The sequence below is a fragment of the Bos mutus genome, chromosome 8, assembly GCF_027580195.1.
Source record: "Bos mutus isolate GX-2022 chromosome 8, NWIPB_WYAK_1.1, whole genome shotgun sequence".
NCBI classification, from domain to species: Eukaryota; Metazoa; Chordata; class Mammalia; order Artiodactyla; family Bovidae; genus Bos; species Bos mutus.
In genome coordinates this window covers 71,250,650-71,275,028 of record NC_091624.1, presented here as the reverse complement: position 1 = coordinate 71,275,028, position 24,379 = coordinate 71,250,650, and the positions used below count along the sequence as shown (strand labels likewise).

The 24,379-nt window shown below is 37.1% G+C and overlaps 1 protein-coding gene across 4 annotated transcripts in view; it reads left to right on the top strand.

Annotated features, from left to right (window-relative positions):
* The first annotated feature begins 568 nt into the window (after positions 1–568).
* The window catches only part of RFX3 (regulatory factor X3), a 337,712-nt gene continuing 313,901 nt past the window's right edge, over positions 569–24,379 (top strand). For all 4 annotated transcript variants that reach the window (XM_005896759.2, XM_070375833.1, XM_005896758.2 and 1 more), the window contains exon 1: positions 569–809. The gene's annotated coding sequence lies outside the window, so the exon portion shown is untranslated. The remainder of the gene's footprint in view (positions 810–24,379) is intronic.

The window sequence follows — 24,379 nt, the reverse complement described above, 5'->3', positions numbered from 1 at the left end:
CGACCGCTACCGGGAATACAGCCGGCGCCTCAGAAGCGGGAGGGGTAGCTAACGAAAAAGTGAGGGTAAAAAAGAGAGCGAGCGAGCGGCGGCACATCCGGGAGCCTACGCCCGCTCCGCCCCGGAAATGATGTTTATATGGGGGGCGAGTCTCTCTTCAAAGTGGATTCTTCCCCAGCTGTAGCTGGTTGTCTCACAAGGTGTCTGGAATCGTCCTCAACAGCCCCTCTCCTGGGTTAGCCGTTACCGTCTCCCGCTCTGAGGCTTCTTGGCACAATGCAGGCTGCTGCGACTGGTAGCTCTCGTTTCACAGAAAGTATCCCTCGCGCTACGGCCCTAAATTTGTCCTCCAGCCTCGCTAGGGCGTGTAGTAGTGTACCTCCGAGGGGAATCTGGGGGTAACCTCAGCCCCTGCCAAACCTAGCGCATCTCTTTGGAATCCTTTCTCGGAAACCTGCTCTCGCTCCTCCCGGTAACTCGGTTCGGGGGTTGTCCGTCACGGAACTGAGCCCGCCCCTTCCGGCTGCTAGCCGGCCCGCCTCCTCCTCTCTTCCCTCCCCCACCCCTCCCCGTGCGAGTGTCTCCCTCTCCCTCTCGCTCCCTCTCTCTTCTCCCTCTCTCTCTCTTTTGTGAGTTATAGCAACCGTTGCCTTGTGAATCAAGCGCCATAGTCACCGTAGTCCTGGCGACTGTTACCCATCAACAACAACTACTCCTCTCCTCCTCCTCCTCCTCCTCCTCCTCTTCCTCCTCCCCACCACCACCATCTCCATCACCCACCAACAACACCACAATAATCCACAGCCAAGGTGAATATTCTTCGGTCTCTACATGTGTGTGGGAGCGTGTGGATGCGTGTGAACGCTTGTGTCCGTGCGTGTGTGTGTCCGTGTGTGTGCGAGCCGAGTGTGGCTGTGCGGGGGTCTCACTTCTGACACCGGGGCTGCAGCTGCGGCGCCGCTGCCGAGGGGCTCGTCCCCCGGGCTTGTTTACAATGGACCGTGCGCGCCGCGGCTGGGTCGGGGGTGTGGGCGCCGCGCCGCCCGCCCGCCGGCCCTGTCCCTCCGCGGCCGCGCTTCAGGGATGGAGCGGGAGCTCGGGGGGCTGCGAGCGGAGTGGGAGAGGGAGCCACAGTTCTGCGCTGCGGACGGTGGAGCTCTCCCCTAGGTCTGGGGCTGAGGAGGAGGGCCAGGTGAAGAGAGGATTTTTTTTCCCTTTTCTTTCTTTAATTTTCTTGTTTTTCAAAGCTGCATGGTCCCTGCTTCTTTTAAAACCGAAATAGACAACAGTGTGCAAGGGGGGACCCAAGAGATGGTGTTTTGTTGTTGTTGTTCACTTGTGGGGCCTTGTTACGGGTTTTGTTGTTTTTATCCTTATACAACGGTGAACTTTTCTCACCGCCTATACCCTTCATTTTTGCCCCTCTTTGCCTTGTGCTAAATGAACTGCTCTTTTACCATCATCATCAGCTGCATGGTTTTCTTTTTTCTTTTAAAACTGTGTTTTCTTTGTGCTGCAAACAGTCTTAATATCCTTTCAGCACTCTTCCCTCCCCCCTTTCTTTTACCCCCACACCCCTTGCACACACACTGGAACCAGGGGCTTCTTGGCTGGGTTCTTTGCTGCACTGGGAAGAAGATCTTTTTTTTTTTTTTTTAAGTCTCTCTCCTCTCTATGTCTCTCTTGGTGTGTTTGTGTGTGAGTGTGAGATTTAAACCGGATGCAGGGCATCTGTGGTACTTGGTTAGTAGTTATTGACAGTGCTTTATCCTTCATGTGGAGATGGGAGGGGTACTAGTGAGGTTCCATTTCACTTTGATGAACCTCCTTCCCCACAGTGGAGTGTTAACAATTTTCATTGTGGTTATGAGACTTTGTGTGTTACAAACAGGGAAAGGACAGAAGGAAGCTTTGTGAGAACTGTTTACAGTGTTATTTGTGACACTTATGGTACTTCTGAAGAGTTTTTTTTTTTCTTTCTTCATCTTCTCTGTTCGTTTTCCTTTGAGAGTTGAAATTGAAGTCAAGTTGTTCATAAAGAATGTATGAAGCTACTCAACTTGAAACGTGTGTATATTTCACTTTCTTTGTGGCTGTTAAGATCTAGGCATGTGTGTACTTAACAGTCTTTTTAATATTAGTTTTTGGTTTTCTTTGGACAGTGACTTAAGCCTGCTGAAGAGAGAGAACTTTTCTTTTTAGGTCTTTCCTTCAAAATTCTATTTTTCTCTGTACATTTGAATATTTGTCAGTCCTCAAGTTATAGGCTCTTAGATACAGGTAGCCCAGTTTTAGAGATCCTGTAAATTTGTTCATTTTTCAGCGCAACGTTTAATTAATAGATCATGAGTAAAGAGTTTGATAGTGTGTGCTCAAGCAAATGTAATGTACTATTTTATTTGCACATATTGAAGTTTCCAAATTGAAATTTTTAAATACTTAGTCTTTTTTTTCTAACAGCAAACCATATATTGATTTACCTGACAGAACAGACCGTGGATAATGTGACAGTATTAATTATTCTTGAGATTGTCAGTGAGCAAGTTGGGTAATTGTAATGCAATTTAAGGCTAATACTTTGTAAAATAAGAGTTAGAGTTTAAAAACTTTTCCTTTTTAAAATTAAATTCCTTGTGGTTGGTATTTTAAATGAAGATGATGTTGGTTCTGAACGAAGACTTTCTCAGAGCACTAAAATTTCTTTATATTTGTCGCCCCCTCCCCAACCTAGGTTTCATGCAAATCTCTAATACTAACCTGTATTTTTTTTCTGTTCAGGTGAGTGTCAAATGCCTGAACACTTTTGGCTGGTGAAGTTCCTGGGTCCTTATAAACTTTGAAGTTAATAGGAGTTTTTCTGTCTTGAGACAGTTTCAGACTTTATGCCATTTACATAATACATTTTCAGTCGAGTAGATTATATGCTATAATTTTATAGTTTAATGTTTTTATGGGCAGTGTCCAAGAACTTTTTTGAGGCATTTCACTCATTACAACTATCTCAGGTTTTTTTTTTTTTTCCTCAGGTTTTCTCTAAGTTAGATTTTCATTCACAAGGTGTTTTGAGAGCAGAAGTTAATTTGAATTCTATTACTTATCTGTTACTAAAAGCACATATGTGATAGAAAAGTTGCTGTAGAGATGCCTTGGACGCAGGTGTGTCAACATTATTCATATGGATCAAGTAAATAATAGAAATACTAACAAAGGATAAATTTTTAAATTTAACATACCGATAAATACTTGGTAACACTTAAATTTTTTTTTTTTCTGTGATATTTTTCCTAGGAGAGACTATATTATGTGTTGATATTTGTGTTTGTATTAGACTAAAAAAACACCTGAAGTGTCCAAACTTTAAAACTAAAATTATTAAATAGGAGTTACTTGTAACTTATTTTGAATAGCTGAATATTTGTGATTCATTGTATGTCATAATGTCTGTCTCAGCCTTTTTATGTTATTGTGCCTATTGCATTAAATGGTATAGGCATATTTCTGTAGTGCATTTAAATGTATAACAGTAAACTAAAATGCACTTCTCAAATGCATCATTCCACAATGTTTTCATTATATGGGATGATTATGCTAATTAAAAAAGTAGTATATTATTCCTCCAGTATTCAAATACTCTTGTACTCAAAAGGTTTATAGTTAATAAGTTTAGGATATGCAAAAAACTTACAGTTTATGAATTTAATATATGTTAACCCTAAGCAATATTTTTTATAGAAGCATTTAATGGTAAAAAGGTATTGCTATTAAAAATTAGGAATTAAAACATGAATTTTGAATCAAAGATTTAATCTTTTATTTAAACAATACATGTTACAATTTGATAACATGTTTCATTGTTCTTCAGAAGGTTGATTTTTTATGTACTCTATACACTGTCAACTGAAGAAATTAGTGGGTGGAGTTTGATTTTACATCTCAGAGTTTTTAGTAAGTATGTGTATATATGTGTGTGTATTTAAAAGAGAAGATAGAGTATCAATATGTAGGAAGAGTTTTAAAAAAACTTTTCTGAACCATGAAGTAAGAATGTTACTTTGTGTTTTTTTGTGTGTCTCTAGTGTGTATGTTACAAGAAATAAGAATACCAAACAAAGAAACTTTTCAAATTACAAAGTCTTCAAAGACATAAACTTTTACATTATGAAAAATCTGCTAGGTTTTTTTTTGCTTGCTTGCTTTGTTTTTATGCTGAGCATTAGGCTAAAAATCCTCTGTATCTAGTTACTTTTAAAAATAAACAACTTAGTTTCCCTAATGGAAATATTTGTCTTTAACTCTTTGGTATAGAGTCCCAGTGGCTGTTGGAAAACAGATTTTAAATTCCTCTCTGTTCACAGGTGCATAGTGTTCCCATATTTTGGAAATCTAAGATTAAATGGATTTAACTAAATCTAGCTTTGTTAGGGACAGATGGCTGTTTTAAACAGGTGTCACTTTCGTTTCTAGTGCATTGTGTTGGGACTTCCAGTGGTTCACAGACGAGCTGTCTAAAGCAGGTGGCATCCTTTGCTTTTGTTCTTAGTAAAATATACTTTTGGAGTTAATTATTTTCCTAGGAAGAGTTGTTTTTCTTTTTAAAGTAAAGGTTTTGAACTATTCAAATTGAGATTCCTAATTTAATTAACATAACCTTTTTTTTTTTTTTTAATATCATTCTGTTTTTGAGCTGTGTAAGCTGCAGGTCCTTTCAGAAAACACTTCAAATTCTTTAAACAGTGATAAATTCCATTTGAATCCAGAAAAAGTACTCAGGAGCACTTTACACAGTCAGTTTATCTGAAGCAAAAAGGCAGATTTGAATAAAGTGAAATTAGGGAACATGAAATTAGGTAACAAGTTAACTTTTGCTGTCCCATACTTGAATGTTTTTTTAGCATCATTATTTTAATTTAAATATTAAGTGTTGAGAACTGGTGTTGTTTTGTTGGTTACTTTAAATATTATCAAGTGAAAACATTTTCCTGACCTACTTTGATTATTACTATAAAGATTTTAGTGCTCTTTTTAAGTGAAAATTGTTCTTAAGCATTAATGTTTAAAAATATGTACTGAAATAAATAAGAGTATCAATCTATTGATTTTTAAGGTTCATATTTACTTGAATTCTATCCTTTTTTGGTGGAAATTTTATACATCTTACAACAGATGCACCAGAGGGTGCTGTGCTGTTTGCAACAAGAGATTATTATCACAAAGAATGTGATCTGATTAGAACTTTTATTTAAAGAAAAAATTTAATTACATATGCATTCAAGCATATAATAGCCTTATTTCTTTGGAGTTTAAATTTAATATACTGTCTTAATTGGCAGTTTTATATCAAAGCCTGTCTCTCTGAACTAATATATATTAGCACAGTATAAAACAATATCAAGATTGATATCTTTGGTATCATCTGAATGTCAGCATTTGTCCTATACGCACATACATTTATATTTTTATTAAGGTATTTTAATTTGTATCTAAAAAAAATTAGCTAACTTGAGAATCATACTATTTTGGCCGTGTGGCTTTGTACTCTGTAAATTGGTTCTTGTTGCACCTATCAATATATTGTATATCCTTATAACATTTATATATGGCATAATTAGTGGTATGCTTTTTATGGTATAATCTAAAAAAAGCCATTTCAAAAGTATAAATTGTAATAATAGTTATCAGGCTAATTAACTCAACAGCAATAATAATAGAAACTGTCTGGAGAATTTGGTCCCTACTTCATGCTGTTAGAAGAGTCTGGTTTGAATATTTAACTTGGCTTTATTATCTGAAAAGTTTTAGATTCTCTGCTTTACTCTGTGCCTTATACTTCTAAACTGGAAGTGACCATATATTACTTTATGTTTCTGAGTATTTGTTCAGCAAGGTTTTTTAGAAGAACACTTGAATTCAGTCTTTGGGGTTCTTGCATCATTGACTTTACTTCTTCCGTAGTGCATATGCGTGTAAGGTAAATACTGAAGCGGTAGTAGTCAGTGTTTTCCTCAAGTAAGCTTAGAAAGGCACAGTTATATCAAGTCAGCTTTTCTCCAGATGATGGATTTATGTGTACTGTAGTTCCACATTTAAGTACAATCAGCAAAATGTGATTTTTTTTTTAGAAGTGGCTTTATAAGACATAGTATTTCATGTGTTGAAATGCCGCCGAGACTCCAAAACATCAATAGAGAATAACAATTTTTAAAGTATTAGTCTTGTTAAAATAGATTAGGCATTTCTCCTCAAAAATATGGTCCTACTAATTCATTAACAGAATTGGTTAATGAATAAATTATTAAATTGGCATAACCAACTTTTGCTGCTAAGAATTTAAAGTATTATGACATTGTTTCAAAACCTTTATATTTGATGTTTTATATTTCATATCAAACTATAAGACATATTTCATGAAAAATCAGTTAAAAAGTTGGAATGTATTTAGAGTATCAAATAGGTGTATGTTTTGTTTTTAAAATAGATTGAGGGTAAATATATTGGTTAAAAACACAAGGCTTTGGATGCAGATTTCAGATAATTTTATCAGCTGTGGAACCTTGGACAGGTTATTTCCCTTCGTTTGGCCTCAGTTTTCTCATCTCAAAAATGGATGTCTTAGCCTGCCTTACAGAGTTTTGTGAAGAGTAAAGGAGCTAATTTATGTAATGTGCTTTGTTCAGTACTTGACACAGAATATATGCCCAGGGGCTCAGTGGTAAAGAATCTGTCTGCCAGTGTAGGAGACATAGGAGATGTGGGTTCGATCCCTGGGTCAGGAGGATCCTCTGAAGGAGGAAGTGGCAACCCACTCCAGTATTCTTGCCTGAGAAATCTCATGGACAGAGAATCCTGTTGGGCTACAGTCCATGGGGTTGCAAAGAGTTGGACACGATTTGGGAACTGAACATGCAGGCACCCATGCACACACATGTTCAATACATGTTGGCTCTTATGGAATACTGAGAAAATACCCAGTCTAAAATTTCTTTGAATATGCTATTGGGTCATAAGTTGTGAAAGATTTTGCTCACTGACCTACATATTAAATGATTATTCCCTTTCCCTCCTTTTAAAAATAAATCAAAGAGACCGAAGCTATCAACTGTAGGCTTGGATCACCATTTAATGACCAGTCTTGTTTTTACACTGAATTAATAGGATGCTGGGGCTTCCCAGCTGGTGCAGTGGTAATGAATCATCCTGCCAGTGCAGGAGATGCTGGAGACCCAGGTTTGATCCCTGGGTTGGGGATACCCCTTGAATGAGGAAATGGCAACCCACCCCAGTATTCTTGCCTATAAAATCCCATGGACAGAGGAGCCTGTGGGCTAAAGTCCATGGGGTTGCAAAGAGTCAGACCCGAGTGAGTGATTGAGCACACACAATAGGGTGCTAGCCCAAAGTTCTGTTTTAGTTATCTACAGCCTTATTATAATGGATTCTTTTTATGTTGGATACCTTTTCTGGTCTAGGGATCTCAGACTGAGAATTAATGGTGTAACACTTCATAAACTCTTACACTTCCCATTGTCCAATTTATATTTTCCCTTTCACATCTATTACACATGAATTCATTTGAAAACATTTTGAGCCCTACTTATATAAAATGCAGTCATTAATATATAATGATGACAATAGTTGTATAAAGATGAGTTCACCAAGGGGTTATTCCCAATTATAATGCACTGCTTAGAATTGTTATTGTAACAACAGTAGAAAAGTGTGTGAGGTCACCATTTATATACCTGTAGCAATAAGTAATTTTAGAAGAGTTTGCCAACCCAAATCTTGGGGTATAAAGTAACCTCAAGAATGTTATTTTGTAAAACATGTAATATGAAATTATAGAGGAAAAATAACACCTTTGGTTTCCTTTGTTAGGGCATTAAAGATGTTGAAAGAATCATTTTAGTTGACTGCTATATCTAAAGTTACTGTTCAGTAAGCTTGCTATGTTTCTATTTTTCTAAGCACTTTGACTAAGAATGAAATGTTTTTCTCATTTTAGAGTGATCTAAATAGCCCCAATCTTTCTCAAAGTGGAAATATAATTTATCCATTACAGTTGAAAATTTACCTGATACTGTGTGTCATCATTTTTGCTGAAGCATTGTATACTGTACAGGCTTTTTGCCCATCACCCTCATCTTACCTACTCCCATCCTTCCGCTTCTGTTCAGTGTTTAATTAATTATATGACTCCTTTACATTATTTTTATAGATAATTAGTCCCGACTTATAAAGTAGGCAGACTCTCGGCTCAGCCATCTCTGCTTCCTTTCGCCAATGAATCTAACATACATTTTCAAGGGAGCTTTTGGAAAAGGTTGGAAATGTGACTTAGATGGTAAGATTATATATCATTCTTACCAGTTTCATTCATCTGTTATCTTTGTAAACTTTGTCCTCTTGAACAAATTCATATCCTTGTTCCACTAATGATGTAGCCTGAGCGTAATTATGCTCCACAAGTTTCTCTTCCTAGTCCCGGCTATGTACTGGCCTCTGGCTAAGCACTTCTGGTTGACTCTTGATCTAGTCCCAGAATACCTTGTTTGCATAGTCACATGTGCCTGCCCATTGCTGACTTTTAACTCCTGGATTCTTTTTTCTCTGCTTTCATTAGAAGCTGTAATTTGTTGTTGTTTAGTCATTAAATCTTGTCTGACTCTTTTGTGACCTCATGGACTGTCGCCTGCCAGGCTCCTGTGTCCATGGAATTTCCCAGGCAAGAATACTGGAGTGGGTTGCTATTTCCTTCTCCAAGGGATCTTTCCGACCCAGAGATCGAACCTGTATCTCCTACATTGCAGGTGGATTCTTTACTGCTGAGCCACCAGGGAAGTCGGCCAGAAGCTGTAATACCCAGTCAGTATTGCTTGCCTTGACTTCACAGTACTTGGTTGAGATTAAGAGAGGTCTTCCTGTTTAGGCAAAAATGGTCAAGGGATAATAGGAGCTAAGAGTGAGGCAGCTTACCTGAAAATGAAAATACATTGGTTGGAGAGGAGACAAATACACTGACAGGTGATATGCAAGGAGAAGATAGGGGAACTAGGCTGAGAAATAAAGGTCTTCAAGCACCAGCCAAAGAACAGTAAAGAGGAGGGAAAAAAGCTTCTGTGCTGATATGCAGTCTGCCACTAAGTGAAAAACCTTAGGCTAGTCACTTAACCCCCCTAGGTCTCAGTTTCTCCATTTGTAAACTGAAACAGTAGGGCTGTGTGATCTCTAAAGCCCTTTCCAGCACTAATCGTCTATGATTCCCTGGTGAGATTGGCGTGGGGAAAAGGGAAACATGCCAATAACATGGAGCCTGGAATCAGTGTTGCCTTTACTGATGGCATTTTGCTTGCGTGTTGTTTCTTCTGATAAGAACAACAAAGAAAACCCAGAGTCTGGGTCTAGCATAATGGCCATGTCTATGGCACAGCCTCAGAAGCTTCCACTATTTCAGTGGGCCCTGAGGGAAGCTGTGGCCAGGTGCCCTGATTTCCTCACCCACATAGGAATAAGCTGAGTCTTGCAGCTTGAGCTCCTGCCGCGCCAGCTCCTTTATGTCTCTGTGCCAGACAAGTGTCTGACAGTTGGGGCTCCTGCCTGTTGCTCACCAATGAGGTAGTTAAAACAGGACATGATTTCCCAACTCTGTGGATAGGCAAATTGACAGGGAAAGTGAGGGCATGGAAGATAAGTTCTCTCTGTGAGCTTTGTTCACTCTCATTAGAAGTAGTAAAAATTAATTTAGTTTCTGTTGGTCTCATTTTTAATATTTCTTCCCCAGTTACTAAAGCCTTGACTTTTTTTCTTCCCTTCATACTATTCGGCTACTTTTGAGAAGAGCTAAAATCCTGTCAAGGAGACTGAGTGAGTTCTTGGGCTTCTTGACTGCTTTTGGGGCCATGCTGTGGGATGCATTGGCAATCATTGTTGCTTTTTGCTTTCTGAATATTGTTTATACTTGGATATGCATTTTTTAAATTCAGGTTTTTTGGCAGAGAAATTATGTCTTTTGGTCAAGAAGTATGCATTTCATAACTTAAAAAAATCTTTATTGGAATATACTTGACTTAAAATGTTGTGTTAGTTTCAAGTGTATAGCAAGATGAATCAGTTATACACACATATATATCCACTCTTTTTTAGATTCTTTTTCCGTAGAGGTCATTACAGGGTATTGAGTAGAGTTCCCTGTGCCATAGGGTAGGTTCTTACTAGTTATCTGTTTTATATATAGTAGTGTGTATATGTCAGCCCCAGTCTCCCAGTTTAATCCCTTCCTTCCCCTTTCCCACTTGGAAACCATAAGATTTGTTTTCTATATCAGTGACTCTGTTTCTGCTTTGTAAATAAATTCATTTATACTATTTTTTAGATACCAAATGTGATATTTGTCTTTGTCTGACTTACTTCACTCAGTACTTTATTTGGCAAGTGCACTTACAAGATTTTAGAGGCTTTTTCATGAGTTCATTAATATAAGTCTGACGTTCTGTTCTATCTCACCTTACCTCTCTTACTAGTTTAATACGGGGTATATGAAAGATTAACAGATTTTAATCATTACTTTTAATATTTGAATGCTATTTTTTATTGATTAATAGAAATGTATTCAAGTTTCTGAATTACAGATCTGAATGCTTGATGGCTTCAAACATTTCAGTATAAAACTATCATCCTTAAAAATGCATCTGGCCCTCTCAGTCTCAGTCAGCATAGTTTATGTTAACATGCAATTAGAAACCCTTTGCTTCTCAGTTAAATTTGTTTCTTCAATGCTTTAGTTGTGGGGGTGGTGAGGGAGGCTGCTGGAGCGGAGCAGGAAGAAAGAGATACATGTAGAAATTATATCCTGTTTCCATGATTGAATATTAGTGCTTTGCATACTCTATCCAGTTGGTTTTCTGGACTGTAAAGTTTTGGTGGAAATAAAGATTAGAGTGGGGATTGCAGGGCATGTGGGGTGGGGTGCGGAACAAATGACTTAGGTGACACAGTATTTCTTACAGATCTGTTTCCTTTCCTGTGTTGTAGTATTAATCAGGGTATGTACACTTTTGGACGATAGGCATTTTATTATTTCATATTTGTCTGATTCCTTTTCTCCTAAAACTTGACTGTATCTGTATATGTATGTTGTATATACAACACCCTTTGTATATTGGTATACAGTAATATCTTTATCTTTTAAAAAGAGTCTATATTGTGATTTAGCCCTGCACAGATTTAGAAAGGTAGGAGTAAATAGTGAGAAATGTAGTTTCTGTGCTAGATAACAGAAATGATTCCTTAAATTCACCTCTCTATATTTTTCTTTGATAGATTGTTTTGTGGATATATATTTTTTGCAATAAAATCTAGATTATTCCTTTATTCCTGCTGAGGCTTACATTTTAAAAGAACCAAAGACTGTAGTCTGTCACATCAGGCTTTCACTGATTGACATCTGATTATATCTGATAACAATCTTGGAGATGAGTTTTAATGAAGTGTCAGCATAAGAGTCATTAAAAAAACACATGAAAAGATAGTATATTAGTGATCTTAAAATCACTTTTACATCTTAAATATACAATATGCATATTTGACGTGCTGTGATGAAAACCCAACATGAAATATTAATACACAGACACCAGATAAAGTGAGATTATTTGTTTTGATCATGTAACATGATCACATTATATGCTTTTAAAGGACATTTTAAAACATGATATTTTGTTTAACAAGTCATATTTCTAGGGTGTACTTTCATTAAGAAAACTGGATTTTAGCTTATATGTAGTGTTTTGTGTATGTGTATATGTTTGTGTGTAGACCTTTGGAAAATCATTTTAATTGGTACTTCAGAACTTTGGTCAACACTTTTTGCCCACTGATTTTTGTATTTTGCGTATCTTGGAACAATATTAGTGTTATTTTCTTGAAGCAGAGAAAATTAGGGGACTTTGTGGCTTAAGTTCTTTGAATGACCTTTCTGTGAATTGGGGAACAATTTTTAATAGTGCCTCACATTATACAGTGATATTTAAAGGCTACCTTAACTTAACAAAGGCCATGAATGCTGAAATTGAATTGAATTGTTAAAGGCAAAAATTGTAACTCTGATTATAGTAGGTTAAGATAATGTGTTGCTGCCTCGTTTGAAATTTACAACCTTTTAAATAATGTTTAATGAGTAGAACTGTATAATAGATGTGGATTTATATTTCAGCAAAGGTTTGAGAGGTAGATGGTTTGGAAGTCAGGTGGGATTTTATCTTTGAAGTTGGGAGGTGATGTATTTTAATATTTTTTGATTGGATTAGATTTACTTGAGTACTTACTGGTCTTGATAGAAATGCCAGTGACTGTGGAATGGAGATGATCAGAGACATTTGTGGGAGGAGGTCATTATATTGATCCTGACATGTCACTCAACCTTCCTTCGTGCTGTCCTTGATAAACTTTAAAGTGAAGACATCTTTTTTGGATAATATGAACCTGTGATATTGTGTTTTTGTTAATTTACATGGCTGTCTGGAATTTCCCAAATCCTACCACAGCCTTGTGTGATGCATTGTCCATGAGCTTCGGAAGCTCCAGCATAAGTTTTGGTTTATAAATCTTAGAAAGAATGATAATTGATGACTAGGCATGCCTAGCAACCCACTGCAGTCTTCTTGCCTAGAGAATCCCAGGGACGGAGGAGCTTGGTGAGCTGCCATCTATGGGGTTGCACAGAGTCAGACACGACTGAAGTGACTTAGCAGCAGCAGCAGGCATGCCTAGAACAACACCTTAATCTGAAGGAATGGGATAAGATGAGGGTAGTTTGGTAATTTCCAATCATATACTTGGAAAAATTAGACAGGAATAACGACTAGTACAGTATAGAGAAAAAGAAGGGTGATGTTAGAGGCCACAAAGGAAATTCACTTGGCCAGATTAAGCATATTTAGTAATATTACTGCTATCATTAATACCATTATTTATAATATTTTATTCTAAAATATTGTAGCAGAGACATAAGAACACTTTGATATGTTAGTCTATAAGCTTGTAGTTTTATATCTTTGTTCTTTAGCTTTATTTTTGAATGAGAAATTAAGGATTTATATCAATGTGTATTTAGTGCCAGTACTGTTTTGGTTAATTTAGGAATCCTGAAATGGCTTGGCTTTCTATTGGGTTTTAAGGAATGTTTTAAAAGAAAAGTGAAAAATTAGGTATTTGATACAAAATTAGATATTCTTGGCTAGGTGGACATATTTTTTAAGATCTGAAATTTTAGAAGGCAGAAATTATCGAGATGATATTTAGACATCAGGAGGGATTTAAAACAAAGGATCGGAGGAGACATTGAAAATGCAGTTAGATTAAACCTTGAAATAAAGGTTAAAAATAAGGTGAGATGGATAAATCAAAATACGAATGGTGTAATAATTTGTTAGATGAATAATCACTTCTTGGCCTTACTATGATTTTAACAAATAGAGGAAGCTGAGAAACAAATTATACTTAAGTTTCTTATGGGCACCACATTTGTTTTTTTGTCTGAAATATTTACAATAATGTCTGAGACCTTTGACTGTTATTGTATGGGACTTTACTATTAATGTTGTATATAGAAAAAGAATTAAACTGAGAAATTACATCAGAGTTTTCTTGTAATTCTTTTATTGTTACAAAGTTAAATGTTAGTATAAAAAATTAATATATTCCATTAGAGTATCTGATTAGTGTATATGATATCCAAAGTAGTTAACGTTTGGGAAGCCAGTGTATAGTGAAAAACTGTGTACCATAAATGTATATATTCTTAAAACTTCCTTATTTTGAAATTTTAAAAACTAATAGTGGAGCATATAGAATAGTATAGTGAACCCTTATGGGTCTGTCTCTCAGACCTAACTATTACTACGTTCCGTTGTTTTTAAAGCTGTATAATATGAAATAATTTGTTGATTGAAATGAACTTGAATCACACTTTGTTTAACATTGCTCTGAAGAAGTTTAAGTCAAATGTTAAGAACAGATTCAGTGTAGCCTTGAAACCATGGAAACCATGCTTTCATTAATTTAAGACAAAATATTTAAGAGTGATTGATCTTCGTGTTGTTTCTTCTCAGCAAAGCATTTGTACATTAGGAAGTTTCTTCTCATTTGTTGGTCAAGTCCTTTGTTTATTAATTGCAGCCTCTTCTACTTGGAATCTACCTGTCATTACTAAAGGGAATAAGTGCACAGCTGCAGCCCTTGTTCACAGGGCACAGGAAAACAACTGTCTTTATATACACCTGCTAGAGGTGAAAGGGATTACTGTTTTGTACATCATTCTTTTAACTTGTTTTTGGGTAGATTTGGATGAACTGTTAAGAGCCATTTTGTAAGGTGACAGGGAAGAGACCATTTATCTTCTGGAATATTCCCTTTAGAGTTAGCTATTCAGTTGCTTGGAGAAGGCAATGGCACCCCACTCCAGTACTCTTGCCTGGAAAACCCCATGGACAGAGGAGCCTGGTAGGCTGCAGTCCATGGGGTCGCTAAGAGTCTGACACGACTGAGCGACTTCACTTTGCCTTTTCACTTTCATGCATTGGAGAAGGAAATGGCAGCCCACTCCAGTGTCCTTGCCTGGAGAATCCCAGGGACGGGGGAGCCTGGTGGGCTGCCGTCTCTGGGGTCGCATAGAGTCAGACACGACTGAAGCGACTTAGCAGCAGCAGCAGCAGCATTCAGTTACTTGGATATAATAGAACATAAAGGAAGAGACATCCATTGGTAAGAGTTACTGTACTGAAAACTTATGACATCATTCAAAGCAATTTAGTGTTTTTTTATTGTCTTCAGAGAATGAGGAGAGTCCCTTAGTTTTATTATTTCACTGAAGTTTTGTTGTTGAGTCGCTAAGTCGTGTCCGACTCTTTGTGACCACATGGACTGTAGCCCACCAGGCCCCTCTCCATGGGATTTCCCAGGCAAGAATTCTGGAGTGGGTTGCCATTTCCTTCTCCAGGGGGTCTTCACAACTGAGGGATCGAACTTGCATCTCCTGCTTTTTGCAGGTGAATTCTTTACCAGTGAGCCACTAGGGAAGCCCGTGACTGAAGTCAGGCGGTATAAAAGAAGCTTATTTCCAATGCTGGAGTCTATTCCCCCTTGCCAAATCCATTATTCATGTTGAAAATTATGCTGTAATGAGCAGAATAATATGTGTAACAAATAATGATTAATGTCATTTTGTATGTTGATAAGGGAAGAGAACCAACTATCTTTATATTTTAATGTAATTTAGAAACTAAGCAGTTCTTAACGTGAGAAAATCATGTTGCTCTACTTACTCTCTATTGGAGTAACTCCCCAGTAGCAAACAATGTTCTGATTTGGGAGAACACCATGAGAAGGAAAGCTATGTCAAATAATTGACTTCTGTTTTAGAACCTGAACCTGTCTGCATAACAGCTAAGCTTTTGAGTCTGAAGCTGGAGCTTCAGATCGCCTAGAAAGAATGTTTTCCTTTCTCAGGGACCCAGCTTCAGCCTTTCTCCCTGTTTCTGCCTAACTACTCTATATTCTTCTGCCTCTTCACTATGTCTGGTCAGCACAGCTAAACAAAAGGGGTAGCCAGGATGCTAGAGTAGAGATTAAAGAGGTGAAAAGATCTGTTGCTAGATTTACACATGCTTCCAGGTGGTACAAATAGATTCCAGGAGAGACGTAATTAGGATGTTTTATTTTAGAAACAAAATTTTTAAGTTGGAACAGACTGGAGGTTATCTCGTTCAACCCTCCATTCCCTATTTATTTGAAAGAAAATGGAGGCTAAGTGACTTGGAAGTATAACAAATCAGAGCTGGGGCTCTTGAGCTCCAGACTCCTCACTCCTTGACCAGTGTTCTCATGCTGTATACTTCTTACGCTGTATACTTAACTTTCATTAAAGGCTGGCAACTCAAATGTGCTGCCTTAAATATTCACAGTACTTGCTTATTTTGTCTACAAGTCTGAGCTCCATATTTTTCTTAGAAAAAGTAAAGTTTTATAATTCTGTATTAAAATTTTGAATATATATCTTAATTTATCATGTTATTGTCATTTAGTTGCTAAGTTGTGTCTTTTGCGACCCCATGGACTCGAGCCCACCAGGCTCCTCTGTCCATGGAATTTCCAGGCAAGAACACTGGGATGGGTTGCCATTCCCTTCTCCAGGGGATCTTCTGTACCCAGAGATCAAACCTGCATTGCAGGCAGATTCTTCACCACTGAGCCACCAGAGAAGCCCAGTTTTTATCATTGTCAACTATAATTTTTGGTATACAGGTCATTATTTAATTGTTTTATTTAAAAATGACATAGAAATGCAATTTAAAATGTTTTCCAGGCTCTTAAATAGGCTGTATTCTAAGGGGAAGTATCATATTTGCTTGTTTTATTTATTTATTTTTTTTTTAAAGAAAAATAGCAGATTTGTAATCTCTATCGTTTGTACTTCCCCTTTCTGGGTGTTAGTGATGTATGTCATAATTGTATTAGTGTACATTATCTTCAGACTTGGCATATACCTCTTTACTTATTTGAAGAGGTAAGGGTGATTCTAATCATTCTAAAGATTGTTGTAAAAAGTTAATGAACTACTAATTATAGAAATTGAAATATTTGTTCCTCTAGGTCACTCTCTTGAGTGAAAGTAAAATTACTGGCAGCTGATATTGGCTATACAAGTTGAGACTTGCCTAGCTGGGATTTAAAGGTGCTGCAGCACTCTTAAGTCAAAGAACCAACAAATGAGAACATGAAGGGACTGCCGTGTATTCCATAGCAACTAAAAGCAGTATATGCAGTCATGCTGTTATATGACTTCTTATTTTCTTAATCTGAGTTTTTGGAAGGATCTATTGTTTACTGATTAATAGTTTGAGACTGTGGCAGGAATAAGTAATTACCAAGATTTTGTCTTATTTTTCTATGTTTGTGTGTGTGTGTGTTAGATTTGGAAGTAAACCTATGAGGTTAGGCTTGGGTTTAGTTTTGGTGTATCCGGTTTTGTGATAAAGATGAACAATTTGAGCACTAACCCTGTTGATTATTTGAAACAATCCACCTAAGAGAGACTGAGAAATTGACAAAAACCCTGAACTTTCTAGCAGTACCCTGATGCTCTTACCAGCTTTATTTGTGGCACCAAATCTTAAAGGATGCATTTATATAAAACAGGAGTAGGTTTCCTATGGGGGAAAACCATTTGTCATTTGCTCTTAACAAGGTAAATCCCTATGGACAAACGTTTCTTGTAAAACTGTTCCCCTTGGATTTCTTTTCTCCTTCAATAAAAAAGGAGCTATGATAAACAAAGGTATGATGAAATATTAGTTAGCTCTTGCATTTTTGCCTAGAAGTTACTCATTCTTAATCTTTATGGTTTTATTTTTTTAATTTAATGAGAATTAAGAATCAGGATGCAGTGCATTAAATCGACTTTGTGTTAACTGAAGAAAAGGGGTTTTGTTTTTGAGCGTGGGGGGTGTCTTAATCATTTACTTTTAGACTTTATAGTCCTGATTTGCCAGCATATACCAACTGGCCCATAAAATGGAACAGAAAATACAAATTATTCAGATTAAGAAATGTTAATTACTTGGAAGTCTAAATTGAGGTTTCAATACAGAGTTGCTGCTGCTGCTGCTGCTGCTGCTGCTGCTGCTAAGTCGCTTCAGTTGTGTCTGACTCTGTGCGACCCCATAGACGGCAGCCCACCAGGCTCCCCTGTCCCTGGGATTCTCCAGGCAAGAACACTGGAGTGGGGTGCCATTGCCTTCTCCATCAATACAGAGTTACCAGTTACTAAATATTAGACTGCTGGATTTGTTGGATATAAAGAGGAGGAATCTGAAACATGGTGTGTGGTCTTAATAGCTTATGAATTTATAATCTGGCTAATTTTTTAAATTAAAACTGTTTCTAAATATGAATTAATAGAACCATCTAAATAGGAGATACTTTGGATGTTCTCATATAGCCCAGAGTTTTTTTGTTGGTGTCAAAGGCTAATAGAGTTTGCCAAGAAAACACACTGGTCATAATAAATACTCTCTTCCAACAACACGAGAGAAGACTCTACACATCACCAGATGAACATCACCAGATGGTCAATACTGAAATCAGATTGATTATATTCTTTGCAGCCAAAGATGGAGAAGCTCTATACAGTCGGCAAAAATAAGACTGGGAGCTAACTGTGGCTCAGATCATGAACTCCTTCTTGCCAAACTCAGACTTAAATTGAAAAAAGTAGGGAAAACCACTAGACCATTCAGGTATGACCCAAATAAAATCCCTTACAGTAGAAGTGATAAAAAACATTCAGGGAATTAGATCTGATAGACAGAGTGCCTGAAGAACTGTGGATGGAGGTTCCTGACATTGTACAGGAGGCAGGGATCGAGACCATCCCCAAGAAAAAAAAATGCAAAAAAGCAAAATGGCTGTCTGAGGAGGCCTTACTAATAGCTGTGAAAAGGGAAGCGAAAGCAAAGGAGAAAAGGAAAGATATACCCATTTGAAGGCAGAGTTCCAAAGAATAGATAGCAAGGAGAGATAAGAAAGCCTTCTTCAGTGATCAGTGCAAAGAAACAGAGGAAAACAACAGAATGGGAAAGATTAGAGATCTCTTGAAGAAAGAGATACCAAGGGAACATTTCATGCAAAGATGGGCTCAATAAAGGACAGAAATGGTATGGACCTAACAGAAGCAGAAAATATTAAGGAGAGGTGGCAAGAATACACAGAGGAACTGTACAAAAAAGATCTTCATGACCCAGATAATCACGATAGTGTGATCACTCACCTAGAGCCAGACATCCTGGAATGTGAAGTCAAGTGGGCCTTAGACAGCATCGCTACGAACAAAGCAAGTGGAGGTGATAGAATTCCAGTTGAGCTATTTCACATCCTGAAAGATGATGCTGTGAAAGTGCTGCACTCAATATGCCAGCAAATTTGGAAAACTCAGCAGTGGCCACAGGACTGGAAAAGGTCCGTTTTCATTCCAATCCCAAAGAGAGTCAATGCCAAAAAATGCTCAAACTACCACACAATTGCACTCATCTCACATGCTAGTAAAGTAATTCCTAAAATTCCCCGAGCCAGGCTTCAACAATATGTGAACTGGGAACTTCCACATGTTCAAGTTGGATTTAGAAAAGGCAGAGGAACCAGATATCAAGTTGCCAACATCCATTGGATCATAGAAAAAGCAAGAGAATTCCAGAAAAACATCTGCTTTATTGACTATGCAAAAACCTTTGACTGTGTGGTCCCAACAAACTGGAAATTTCTTCAAGAGATGGGAATACCAGACTGCCTGACTGGCCTCTTGAGAGTATGTCAAGGCTGTATATTGTCACCTTGCTTATTTAACTTACATGCAGAGTACATCATGAGAAACGCTGGGCTGGAAGAAGCACAAGCTGGAATCAAGATTGCTGGGAGAATTATCAATAATCTCAGATACATAGATGACACCACCCTTATGGCAGAAAACGAAGAAGAACTAAAGAGCCTCTTGATGAAAGTGAAAGAGGAGAGTGAAAAAGCTGGCTTAAAGCTCAACTTCAGAAAACTAAGATCATGGCATATGGTCCTGTCACTTCATGGGAAATAGAAGGGGAAACAGTGACAGACTTTATTTTTTGGGGCTCCAAAATCACTGCAGATGGTGACTGCAGCCATGAAATTAAAAGACGCTTGCTCCTTGGAAGAAAAGTTATGACCAACCTAGACAGCACATTATAAAGCAGAGACGTTACTTTGCCCACAGAGGTCCATCTAGTCAAAGCTGTGGTTTTTCCAGTAGTCATGTATGGATGTAAGAGTTGGACTATAAAGAAAGCTGAGCGCCAAAGAATTGATGCTTTTGAACTGTGGTATTGGAGAAGACTCTTGAGAGTCCCTTGAACTGTAAGGAGATCCAACCAGTCCATCCTAAAGGAGATCAGTCCTGGGTGTTCATTGGAAGGGCTGATGTTGAAGTTGAAACTCCTATATTTTGGCCACATGATGTGTAGAACTGATGCAGTGGAAAAGACCCTGATGCTGGGAAAGATTGAAGATGGGAGGAGAAGGGGACAAGAGGATGAGATGGTTGGATGGCATCACCGACTCACTGGACATGGGTTTGGGTAGACTCTGGCAGTTGGTGATGGACAGGGAGGCCTGGTGTGCTGCAGTCCACAGGGTTGCTAAGAGTTGGACACTACTGAGCAATGGAACTGAACTGATTTTTTCTGGCCCTGATTTTATAGTAACCATTTGAGCAATGCAGTTATAGTATTCCAGATGGATTTTTTAAAGTTCCTGCTTTTTTAAACTGATTTTGTAGAATGAAATGATTTCATAAGTTTTTGTTATTTGTTCAAATTAGCATCATCAGGGAGTAGATTTGAGCTGACCTAATCAAGGTCTCTTTTCCTGTTATGTTTTCAAGTGACATTTTGTTACCTAACTCGGTATCTATATATGCCTTGATGTGTGTGTGTGTTTGTGTATGTGTCTGTGTGCATAAAATTTCAGACTTGCCTGGAATTTCCTGTGTCTAACAAGAGTAGTTCTTAGTTTCAGAATTTGAAGAGTGCCTTGTAGAATCCAGTACCTTCTTCCCATTTTCTCATTGTTGCAGACTGTGGAAATTCCTCATGCTGCTTACTGTGGGAGAGACCTGGGGGACAATTTTTTTGGGGGGCAGCTACTTTGAATACCCTCAAACTCTTTAGTTTCTCCTTTTGCTGCCTATCTTCACTGTTCTGCTGAGATGTCCACAAAGTGCAAAATTAGGGCTTGAGTTCCAAGGTTGACTAATTCACTTGGTGTCAGAGTGGATTATTACAGTAGTCAGATGTGTGGTTGCACTTGTGATGTTCCACTACAGTTGCACTATGAGATGTTACAATAGGCTTTGATGTCTACTATGGAGACTTTACCCTCAAGAATGTTTTCATTTTTATGAAACTATCATCCATGAATCCATCCAGCTCTTTTTTTAACCAATATATGTTCATTCTGTATCATCTCTTGAGAATTTGTTTGGTAAATTTGCTACAAGTTATGAAGTCATCTTGACCTCTCTTCAGACTTAAGGGGTTCCCTTCAATTTCTGCAATCACTTTAGATGTACAAGTTCATTTTTATTGTTTATATCTTCAGTTATTTATTGAGTAAATATTGGCACCTACTTTATGGGCCAAGCAAAGGAATGCTGTGGAGGATACAACAGTGAACAAAATTGATCAGGTCTGTGCTGTCAAAGAGTTTACAGTTGAACAATTGGCAGTGAGAGAGAGAAAATAAATGAATATTATAATAAATGGTTATAAATGCTATAGGGAAAAATAAAGGAGAGTAGAGAGGGTAGGGAGAAGGCAATGGCACCCCCACTCCAGTACTCTTGCCTGGAAAATCCCATGGACGAAGGAGCCTGGTAGGCTGCAGTCCATGGGGTCACGAAGAGTTGGACACGACTGAGCGACTTCACTTTCACTTTTCACTTTCATGCATTGGAGAAGGAAATGGCAACCCACTCCAGTGTTCTTGCCTGGAGAATCCCAGGGACAGCCTGGTGGGCTCCCGTCTCTGGGGTCGCATAGAGTCAGACATGACTGAAGTGACTTAGCAACAGAGAGGGGAGGTGATGAGAGTGAAGGAAATTTTAAATAGGGAAATTAGGAAAAACTTGAAGAGAAGGTGACAAAGTGTTACAGAGGTAAGTAGTGTTTATTTCTTCAAATGTGGCTTTATGTGTTTATATTGATGCCTTGATTGATAGTAGCCTTCCTTCTGTAAAGGAAGAGCTACAGAGCTTTATTTTCTTCTGTCAATACAGAGCCCTATCTGTTTACACCTGTCCTTACATAGTACTTTTCTTTCTTCCTTTCTCTTTGCTGCCTTTTATCCATTTTATATGCTTTTCTCTGAATATACAACCTTTTCATTTATATATTCTTTTGAAGTTGTATTGACTAAAACTGTTGACTAAAAACTGGTTTCTATAAGAGATTGGGAAGATTAAAAATCTCTTTTAAAATTTTTTATTTTTTTTTGGAGGAGAGAGGAGATTTTCATTTCTTTAAGTTCACCCTACCTGCTTACAAGTTAGGTTCTTCTGAAACACCTGTAACTGTCACTAAAATATATATTGTTAAAAAATGGAAAAGAATTGATGCATGAAGTATTAAAGGTAAAAATCACAATAGAAAATAGAAATTACTCTAGCCAAACTGCTTATTTGTTGATTGTGGTCTCAGTTTACTTATATGGCTAATTTAAACAGAACCAAGAATCTTTGTATACGATGGTTTCTATGGTCAGTGTCTTAGATATGAAACTGAAAAGTCCTTGTTTGTATAGGCTAGATATCTGTCATTATCCAGTCATGCTAATTGTGACTTCTCATAGGTTTATGAATTGAATTTATTTGTAAAATTTTGTATATGCAAAAAGAGATAAATGACATTATTTAGACAAATAAAAGTTATTAATGGGGGGAAATTGTCCTGAGTTCTGTTATTTTGACAAATAGGTTGTCATACTGATATTTTTTGAATAAAATTTTTCAGTGTACTAATGTCAAAATTGTATTTTCCATTTCAAATTCAGTGTCAGATATTCAACACTATGTGCCTGTCATCCATTATGAAATGTACATATGGTTTGACAGTATTTGAGGGTATTGTACTGTATTGGAATACTTAAAGATGGTACAAAGTATATAATATAAAAGTATAGTTTTTAATGTATTTAAGTTAAGGAAGTGGAAACTGCTGTGGAGTTTTAATCATATAAACTACATTTCTCTGAATTTATATGACTTTGTATGTAATATTTATTTCTAATCCTGGTTTCCTTCTTGAAGGTTGGTTAAATGGTTATACTAGAAGATATACCCAGGCATTTGTGTCTGAAGTAAGTCATATATTCCCACATTTTAGCAGCTGGTAGTTCAAAGTTTATTGAACTTGAGTACTTGCTATTTTTGCCATTAAAAATATAAATAAATAAAGTCAAATTTAGTATCACCGCTTGTTTGTACCATCACCATGTTTATGAAAAAATATGTAAGCTATATGAAAGATTTTGGAAAGCAAGTCTGCCCTCATATTCTCCCCTACCTAACTTTACATTAAGGAAAAATGTTAAAATACACAAAAATAGAAAATATGATGAAATAATGAAATGAATTCCTATGTATCCATCTCTCTGCTTTAATTAGTAAGTTGTGGTTAATCCTACTTCAGCCATTCCTCCTCACTTCCCACCGATTCCATTATTGTTGGCCTCACTTTTTACCTATGAAAAGGGATCCAGCACAGCTGAGTCAGGCTTAGTGCTCACACTGCCAGTCCTTTACTCTGCTTTGCCATGTTGTGCCATCTCCCCACCCCCTGGAAATAGAGGGATGAATGGAAAAAAAATCATGAAAAGAATAAAGGTTAGTTTCCAAACAAGTATCGTTTAAGATTTTGAATTGTGAACTTTCATATTTCTTGTCTCAGATTTTGAGTTGGAATTAAATATTATCTTCCAAATTAAGTGTAGACTCCACAAAGTCAGTTTGTTAGTGCCCTGCGAGAAAGTAACATTTTTCTCTTTACAAAGATGGTTCCTTTTTATTTTTTCTAAAGATTTCCTATGTATTTTCTTTCACAAAAATTGTGAAATATGTGTCTTTGAGATTTTTGGCATTTATAATGTGGTACAACTGAAATTGGCCCTCAGATTTATAGAATGTACTTCAAGATGCTTTTTTCAGTATCCTGTTATGCATTTCAGAAATCAATTGATCCAGTTTCTTTTTGCCCATTAATTCAATATTTTTTCAAGTTTCTAAGTGATAAAAGTGATTATTAGTAGTTAAAAAGTAAAAGTGTTTTTTGAGGTTTTAAAACAAGTTTTTAACGATAAGCACTCTTCCAATCAGATGTTGTATCACAATCCTTTAATAAATCTTGATATTTAAAACTCTCCTTTGTCCATCAATATTCTTTTGACCTTGGCTAAATAAATTACAGAAAACTTTTGAAAAAACATATTTTGGGACGTATTCTGTCAGTAGATAGGAGCTGGTAGAAGCAAGAAGGGCCGTATATTTGGGGCTCTCATAATTATTTTTTTTCTCTTTTTAATTAATAAGATGATTACTAAAAAGAATTCTAACCTCTAAGTTGTTGGCTACCAACCCTAGTTATGTGATTTATTAAAAAGCCTATAATTCTTGACAAATGCTTATGAAATTTTTAAAAATTCAGAATTCAGTTTTATTCAACTTTTGTTGAGGATCTTTGATTTTTAGGGGAGAGGGGTTGGTATGTAGAAATGAAGTGTGACAGGGCGTTGCAAATCCAAGCAAACTTGAATG